Source organism: Prionailurus viverrinus, chromosome A2, assembly GCF_022837055.1.
Source record: "Prionailurus viverrinus isolate Anna chromosome A2, UM_Priviv_1.0, whole genome shotgun sequence".
NCBI lineage: Eukaryota > Metazoa > Chordata > Mammalia > Carnivora > Felidae > Prionailurus > Prionailurus viverrinus.
This window is the reverse complement of record NC_062562.1, coordinates 115,520,894-115,530,202: the sequence shown is the minus strand read 5'-3', so window position 1 is coordinate 115,530,202 and position 9,309 is coordinate 115,520,894.

Here is a 9,309-nt window from a genome sequence, read left to right as displayed (position 1 = left end):
CCCGCGAATATGTTCTTCAGTGGTGGTGGAATAGTTAAGAGAGTAAGTTTTGGAGTCAGACTGCCTGGGTTTGACTCTCAGCTCCCCCACTCACCCTCTCTGTGACCCTGAGCAAACAAGCTCACGTCTTTGCGCCCATGCTTCCTAATTTGTGGACGGCAGCTATTGTCGACCTCTTAGGGTTGTTGTGAGGGTTACGCGAGCCGGGTGTCTGGAGAAGGCTTAGAACTAGGCACCTGGCACTGAGAAGCTTTGGTCATTCTGTCCTTGATCCTCCTCTCCTCATTAGCATGTTGTCGTAATAACATTACGACTAGTTAATATTGTTGGGGTTAAGATAGCAGGATGTGAGAGAAAAGAGAAGACAGGAGACAGGAGTTGGAATAATTAGCTCTGAGTAACCTTGTCCTCAGCTTATTCATCTATTAACTGTTCAAATTCAATAGGACTGATCTTGAAGGTTTTTTTTTTTTTTCAGGTTGAAAATCCTATGATTAAAAAAAAAAAAAAAAAAGAAAGAAAATCCTATGGCGAATTCATTGTTAGACTGAAAGGGATCTTTTCTGTTTTGACCGCAGTTCACCCAGGGCAAGGCTGGCATATCTAGCAAATGCACGACATTACGTTCACCAGGAGGAAGGACTCTGCCACTGAGTCGCAATGTTCCTTTCCCCTTACTTACAGGGATGAATGCAGTGGTCTGGTGGCTGGACCAGATCATCAATATATTTGTTCTCCTGTCCATGGGCCAGGTGATGACATGGGCATCTCATGTGATCAATTGAGGTTTCATTCTTGGATGGAACTTGCTTTCACTTCTTGTGGAGTTTCTATTTCGGTCCAGGATTTATCAACTAGTTCCCCATTTGGTTGTAAAAACCCAGCGACAAGCAGAGGGGTGCTTCCAAAAAAGGCAACAGGAGGCTGTGAATATTCAAGGTAATATAAACTCAGAGATAGCTCTCGTTCTTTTTTTCTCCTTTATGTCAGTGTTTCATTTCTTCTTTCCAGAGCTTATGTCTGATTATAATCTCCACATTGTCTGCAAATGTGTCTAGAAACAGTGAAAAAATGGGAAGGTTCCAACTGTGCCTTTGGTCATATAGTTCATGTGGCTGATTTCATTGGTGGGGGAGGTGGGGCTGTCAGGTGCAGTTACACAGGTTTTACACTGCCCAATTCCAGGAGCTGTTTTTAGAGAGACTCCAATGTGAGTAGCACTCCCATGGGACTGTGGGGTATTCAACCTGCACAACCTGTTTCATGGTCCTGGGGGCAAATTACTTCTCCCTTTCTCACTCATAATCTTCCTTAAAGATGCTAAGTTTGAAAGACAACCATCTCAGTGAGTATGGACTGGTCTTTGGGTCAAAAGAATATAATGAATCAACCATCTCTAGTGTTTTTTCAATCAGAGATTCCCTAACATTAGGGTGAAGATGGGAGGAAGGAGACCCGCCAATAAATATGACCTCAAGATAAGAACTCTCCTGCCTGCTGACAGTGTTACCCATTTGCCTGTCATAACACCAGGCCTTACTTCTGACATCAGTTTCTTTTTCTGCGCTTCTTTTTCTGCACATTTTCTCTCAAGTTGTTTTGCAACTGAAGCCCACCAGATCTCACTGCCTGAATAAAATATATGTATTTATAGAGGTAGATAGATATACACAAATAGGTAAATAGTACAGTATCTTTCCGTCTGTCACTTTTAGCTGTGTAACCATGCAGAGTCATGCTACTCAGACTCCCTGTCTCACTATCTGTACAGTAAGGATAACAACAGCAGAACTGATTGCAGGAATGCTGTGACAGAAAGATTGCCTATGCAAAGCCCCGTTTTGCTCCCTAGCATCTAGTAAAACAAGTTGATAGCTGTTTTTCATCATTGTAATTATTATTATTAGTTTTTTTTTCAAAGCTGCTCTGGCAATAATTTCTTTTCTATAATCAAGAGCTTCCCCCTCCCCATAGTTCTTGGGCTCGAATGGATTGGCCTGACCCTCTCTCCTTCCTTCACAGACCTATTTGACTTCTGTTGTGTTTCTTTTCTTTTCTTTTCTTTTCTTTTCTTTTCTTTTCTTTTCTTTCCTTTCCTTTCCTTTCCTTTCCTTTCTTTTCTTTTCTTTTTCAGAGCTTGTCTTAATTTGTGCTAAACAACTCTCAGGATAGTCATTGCCTGTTCCATCCTGGAAGACTGAAAGCTATTATCATTTGCTTTTTCTAAGTATTTGTTTCTTCAGAAAAAAAAAACAAAGAAAATATCCATCACTGTTTTTAAGAGTTTATTACCATGTTTCAAGCATGTGAAAATGTGTCTTTCATGCTTTGCTATAATTTCTCTCTTGTCAGTGGCCACATTCCTGACTTCACTGTGTGTCTTGATTTGGGTTCTTTCAAAAGCAATTATTGAGAGGAGGAACTCAGGGTGGAAAGTAATCTATTTAGAAGGTGACCCTAGGAAGCATGGAGGGGGGATGGGAAATGAGACAGGGAAGGGAAGAGAGCTGATAAAGAATGTGTTGATGGACAGGTTACTGCCACTGGGGCTCAGTCTTTTTTGGGTCCTGGGACACACTGTGTAGGATTTACCTCAGGATTGTTCCACCAAGGGCCAGGGAAACTGGTGTGTTTCTCCAAGTGGTGTCATTTATTAGTGGAGGGTTGTTCCCAGAGGTATGATGTCTGGGCACCTACAGCCTGCCCTTGTGTTCCTGAGGCTAGAGAGAGACTCTCCATTAGAAAGACATGAGTGCTTGGGATAGGAAGCCATTGTTGCACATAGGAATTGCACAACAAGGAAGCGGATGTGGTTGGGGACGGGCCGAGGGCATTTGGGCAGGGCACCGATGTAAAGCTTATTGGATTTTATTTTGGGTAAAAAAGACACTTGGGAAATCACTGATGGATTCATCAACAAGCCCAAAACTTTGGGAACACTGAAGGTCCACGAGTCTACCCCTGCAGGACAACAGGTCTCAACTACCAGTTTTCCTCTCTGCCTCCAAAATGCACGAAGGCTGCTGTGCATGTGCCAGGAGGGATGGGACGCATACTGCAGGCAGACTGTCTTCTTGGCTGGCTTGGGCTTGGACTTCCTCCACATGACGGTGCTGGGATTCAACTGCATCACCACCGGCTATGTCTACACCCAAGGGATTGGAGACTCCCTGCTTAGCATCCTTAGGGCCCCTTCAGCTTTATCCGGCCTGCCGGGCACAATGCTCTTCAGCAGGTTCAGGGGCACTATGGCTTGATCAGCACAGGAATCACATCCAGCTGGTCCCAGGTAGGCTGTCTGACACTGCGTCTTCTTTGTCTTTGCTACTGGAAGTCCTTTAGATCTGACTGTTTTCTCACTTTCACTAAGCCAGAATTCTTCTTCCAACCACGAGTTGCTAAAAGAGGATGAAGTACATGTTTATTTCTTTGGAAGAAACATGAACCAGCCTATCCTTCTGGACTGATCCTCCATCCATTGAACAAAAGCACATTTCTGTTTGAAGGCAGGCAGGACCTGGAGCACCGAGTCTTACATCTCCACCATGTCGTTACTCTAGGGTATGATCCTGGCAAGAATCGGTGAGTATGGGTCATGTGTGACATGGGATTCTGCAGACTGTGATGATGTTGAGGAATCTTAGAGGCATTTGATGGTTTCTCCACTGTGCACTGTAAGTCTTTATCATTCATTCACCTAGAACATGTTACATGGAAAGAGCTGTCCTAGACACTGGAGATACTAGCGTGGTTTCATCAGACAAAGTCTTAGCCCCACGGAGCATACACTCTGGATGGGAGGCCATTGAGTAAATAGTTAACTACAGTCAACAATATGAAGTGATCAGAGCTATGTTGGGGGGAGGGCAGAAGATTGAGGACATATGGGAGGGACACCAAACCTGGTCTTTGGAGTTAGAGAAGGCTTCCTAGAGGGAGGCACAATTGAGAGATCCCTGAAGAACAAGCTGGACAGGTGACATGGAGAAGAAAGAGTGTTCTAGACCAGACAGGCAGTTGTACAGTTGTACAAAGCCTTTTTGAAATGTGAAGACATGGAAATTTGGGGAAGTGAAAGTAGCTATTTCCTAGCTGTCAAGCACATAAATGCTATAGATGGCATCTACATGAAAGGAGGATTTTGATCTGGATCCTTCTCCATGGAGCTGGGGTGGAGGGACAGGAAAGAGGGCAGCTTGGTGGAGTTCAAACCTTCCTTAGCTGCCTAGGGGAGTGGAGGGGAATCCTTTCCCAGGACAAGGTGCCTAACTTTGAGGCTCTACAAGCTTGCCTGCTCTAAGAAGCTGGTCTTGGAACTTTGCCACCAACCACATGCCGTTCATATGTGGCAGTGAGAACTTACCTAATTTGGTAAGGGTGTTTAGATTAAAAAAATTTTTTTTTAATGTTTATTCATTTTTGAGAGACAGAGAGAGACAGACCATGAGCGGGGAAGAGGCAGAGAGGGAGACACAGAATCCAAAGCAGGGTCCAGGGTCTGAGCTGTCAGCACAGAGCCCGATGTGGGGCTCCAACTCACGAACTGCGAAATTGTGACCTGAGCCAAAGTTGGACACTCAACCGACTAAGCCTCCCAGGTGCCCTTAAATTTTTATTAAAGTTTGATCAGTTGATGCATGGTGACTCCATCAGTGACATGTTGGGATCAGCAGTGATGGCAATGGAAACAGCTTAACAGCATAAGGTGTTTAGACCCAGCGATTAGACCTGCAGATTCCCAGCCTAGGCAGAATCTGGGCCTTGCTCTTAGACATGGGATCCCTGTTTCCACCCAAGCCTTGTTCTATCCCCCAAATCCAGAGTCATCACCTTCAAAGCCCCTCCCTGAGGTTGCAGCCCAGAAACCAGTGGATTCCTCAAGCAGGTCAGAAATGCAAGGAGTGGAACGTGTGGTAGTGGGTGGTGGAAGGTGTGGATCGAAAACCAAATCTATCTTCTTCATTCATTCAACAAACCTCATCTGCTAACTCTAGGTCCTAGGTTTCGGTAAGGTCCCTGACCTCTAGGGACTCAGAGCTTTACCTTCTCACCTCTGGAGCCACAGTGGAGTGAGAGCATGGGGCTGGGGGATATTTGCATTATTTTTGCCAGGGAGACCCAGAAACCCTTGGTCCACAGAAGCTTTGGAACACTGGGAGAGGGGAAATGAGGTTTTTGTAGATCGGATTCAAGAGATTATAGAACCATGGGCTAGCCTGGGAACCTCATTCCTCTGATGTAAAATATGTGTGTGAGAAAGAAATTGTGTTCCTAATTCTAAATGACTGATTAGAAACCTGTTCATTCATCTGGAGTTTACCTAACCTCTAAAATATTTTAAGGGGGACGGTGCCTGAGCAGCTCAGTCAAGTTAACTGTCTGACTTTGGCTCAGATCATGATCTCACGGTTCGTGGGTTCAAGCCCATGTTAGGCTCTGTGCTGATAGCTCAGAGCCTGGAGCCTGCTTCAGATTCTGTGTCTCCCTCTCTCTCTGCCCCTCCCCTCCTCACACTGTCTCTCTCTGTCTCAAAAATAAACATTAAAAATTTTTTTTTAAAAAGATATTTTAAGTGAAGTACCTGACAAGTAGATTATTTTTTTTTAGTAGGGCATTTGGCTTGAACTTTTACCCTTTAATTGCATGAACTACTGAAAGCAGATTGGCCATTTAAGATTTAGACAATTCACATTGTGAAAATAAACTAGTTCGAAGGGGGGGGGGTGGAGTGAAGTCCACTTGACTCTTCCTGAATCAAAGGAAATGATCATTTTTGGAGAATGCGAAATATAATCAGAAATGCCTGTAATCTAGAGAGGCAGCATGACAGAAGCTTCCGGCTTTTCTCTACTGCAATAGCGGTTCTTTTTTTTTTTTTTTTTAATTCTTTAATGTTTATTTTCGAGAGAGAGAGACAGAGTGTGAGTGGGGGAGGAGCAGAGAGAGAGAGAGACACACACACACACACACACACAGAATCTGAAGCAGGCTCCAGGCTCTGAGCCGTCAGCAAAGAGGCCAACGCGGAGCTTCAACTCACGAACTGTGAGATCGTGACTTGATCTGAAGTCAGATACCCAACCAACAGAGCCACCCAGGCACCCTCACAATAGCAGTTCTTTTTTGCTAATCCTTGATGAGGATTCCAGAGACACAGAACACTCTTGACACTCATGAAGGAGACAGCTCAGGACTTGAAGCCAGCCTGCCTGATGATGTTGGAAGTCACCTACGTTCCCTGTGTCACCATTTCCTTCTCCATCAGACAGGGTGGTAATGAGAGTGCCTACCTGTCAGGGAGGTGACAAGCATAGGAGCTACTTATTAGAATGAATATGAGGTCTCATCTTCAGTCGTCATCATTACTCTATTTTGGCTGTAATTCTGGTGCTTTCACAAGCATTGCTGTGTAAGGGTGGGTGTGGGCTGGGCCACGAGACGGAACCACGATGCTGAGTGAAATGGATGCTGTGTGGTTCCTGCACACTCACTGCCCACAGGTGCCCTTGACATTCATTCCTAGCAGAATCACAAATGACCTTGGGGTTGTGTGCTGTTGAAACTGCACATGTGAAAAGCACCAGTGCCCAAAAGTATACCTTTCTTGTGTGTGGGTTGGCATGGTCAGCACGGTCAGGTCTCTGTGGTGACTGGTTCTCTCACCAGGACGGGTGGCCTGTGGCCTGCCTTGGCATTCGACTGGGTATCCCCAGGCCAGGTTCATCCCAGGCATTTGTTCAGTAAATACTTGTTTCCATTCTGATGGAAACTAAGTTACAGAACTCTGGCTACAACAAGACTGGGCACATTGCCCAAAAGTCACTTTGCTTTTTAAAATCTAGGAACTGTAACTCTTTATGCCTTCACTGTAGAAATAATTCTGTCAGTGCATAATTAGCTCTCACTTCTGTGGGCGCTTCCCATTGTACCACCGGGGCATTTTACAAATGCTTTCTACCTCTGTAAGCACTGCTTGCTAAGGGCTGGGGCTGGGGATTTGACTGGTAAGTTCTAGGTCAGAGTCTAGGGCAGGGCAAGGCCTTTGGCGGTCCACACCCCCAGAGACTGAGAGGCCATGCTGGGTGGTCAGTGTATCCCTGAGGCTGGGGGGCTGGCCACAGCCAGGTGGTGGCCACAGCAGGTGGTGGCCACAGCAGGATGGCAAGGGCAGTGCAGGAGGACAGAAGGTCTGGCCAGGGCTTTGCAAAGGCAGGTACTGAAGGACACAAGCATATTCAATCCAAATAATTCTTGAGTTCAGAGCTAAGTCCAGGAATCAGGGCAGGGGCAACCAGGAGGCCTCTATAGAGTCAAGGCTGGATCTCTGGGAGAATCTAGAAGGTCAGCTGACTGGAAGACCTACCAGATAGACAGCAGCTGTGACAGTGCCCGTGCAGGCAGGGGTGAGAACCCCTAGCGTCGTCACTCACAGACAGCAGTGGTTAAAAGTGTGGTTGAAAGTGGGGGTATGAGGAGAGAGGAGGCTAATCCCTGCTGTGCTAAACCAGGAGCAAAGAGGGAAAGTCTGGAATTGGAACTAGGTTGGAAGGTGAAGACGTTGCTCTCTGTCCTAACCATTTTTGGAATGGAGGCATCAGTAAATACACCCCACATGAAATTATATTGCTAGGTAGTGATGATGTGGTGATGGTGACTTAAAAAAATACTTACAACACCACAAATTATGACAGTAACATGCAGAAATGGCCAGGCATGATGCTACACACTTCACAACACCGTTTCATATAATCCTCCAGTGAGATAGTGCTCTAAACGTTCCCATTTCACAGATGAGGAAATAGAGCCACAGAAAGCTTCATTTATCCCCAAGACAATGCCATTCAGTGTCAGAGCTGAAATTCTCTCCGCGGTCTCTGATACCTGTTTACACTTACTCTCCCCCAACACTGCTTCCCTGTAGGTCTCTGGTCCTTTGACCTCACTGTGACCCAGCTTCTCCAGGAGAACATTCCAGAAGCAGAGCGAGGGGCTGTGAATGGTGGGCAGTGCTCCCTGAACTACCTCACAGACCCCATTCACTTTGTCCCTGTCATATTGGCCCCACGGCCTCAGCAGTTTGGCACACTGGGGTTGCTATTTGTAACCATGGGACACGTGTTGTACTTTTTTTTTTTTTTATGCGAGGAAGTATAACGTTACAAATGGCTATTCTCAGAAGACAGCGAAGAAGGGCACTTCAGTCTGACAGGTAGGCAGCACCTCTGAGTGCTCAGAGCTCCGGTAACCCTGGCCCCGTCTCATTCTGAGCGTTTGCAGTGATGTCCCCGCCTTGCTGCCGGGGACCTGCCTTGTTCTACTGCCCCATCGGAGAGCACCCGCATCAAATGCACCTTTGCAGCGATGGGTAGTTGGAAATGGGTCTGACTCACCGCGTGCCTGTTAACTGAACCGAGATTCCACTCCAGACAGCTGGGAGGGGCTTCTTTTACTTTTGCCAACAGAGCAACTCAGTGTTCCCAGGTTTGTATTGTTCTTTGGGGTCTAAAATTAGTCAAAGTCTTTTGGACAATCTTAGAACTAGAGAGAGTGGAGCATGTTTGGTCTCAATTCCTTGGATATGGGGTTTTATTTAAAAATTTTTTTTAAAAGTTTGTTTATTGTTGAGACAGAGGCAGAGCATGAATGGGGGAGGAGCAGAGACAGGGAGACAGAATCCGAAGCATGCTCCAGGCTCCGAGCTGTCTGCACAGAGCCAGATGCAGGGCTTGAACCCATGAACCGTGAGATCATGACCTGAGCTGAAGTCAGACACTTAACTGAGTGAGCTACCGAGGTGCCCCTAATACGAGTTTTTTGTTTTACAGGTGGATTGAGAATGTTCTTTGATGTGGTAGGGGCTCCTCATGAGGCCTGAAGCTATTTATTGAAGAAGTAGATCATTGTAACAATCTAACTAGGGATCCAAACTAGGGATCTGATGGTACCCCAGCAGACTTGGGCAGGTTCGGCCTCAGTGAGCAAGCTAAGACTTCCGGTTCGGCCAACTCTGGCTAAGAAAAGCACAAATTTGTGATGAGCAAATTTTGAATTTCTGGCCGCTTACAATCAACAGTAAAACTAGCTTTTGAGAGGCTTAAAAGAAAAAGAAAAATATATATATATATATATGCTTAAAATAACACTGAATTGCTGTTTTGTAAGTGTTGTAACATACAAGTTCACCTAGAAGTGAAAACAAGGAAGCTGGCAAATAAGCCTCTACAGGCCTGTATGTCTATCTGAGAAGCTTTGTGCGTGTGGGGTCTGGCCTGTAGCACACTCAGTAGCACCTGAGTGGGCTGATATTGT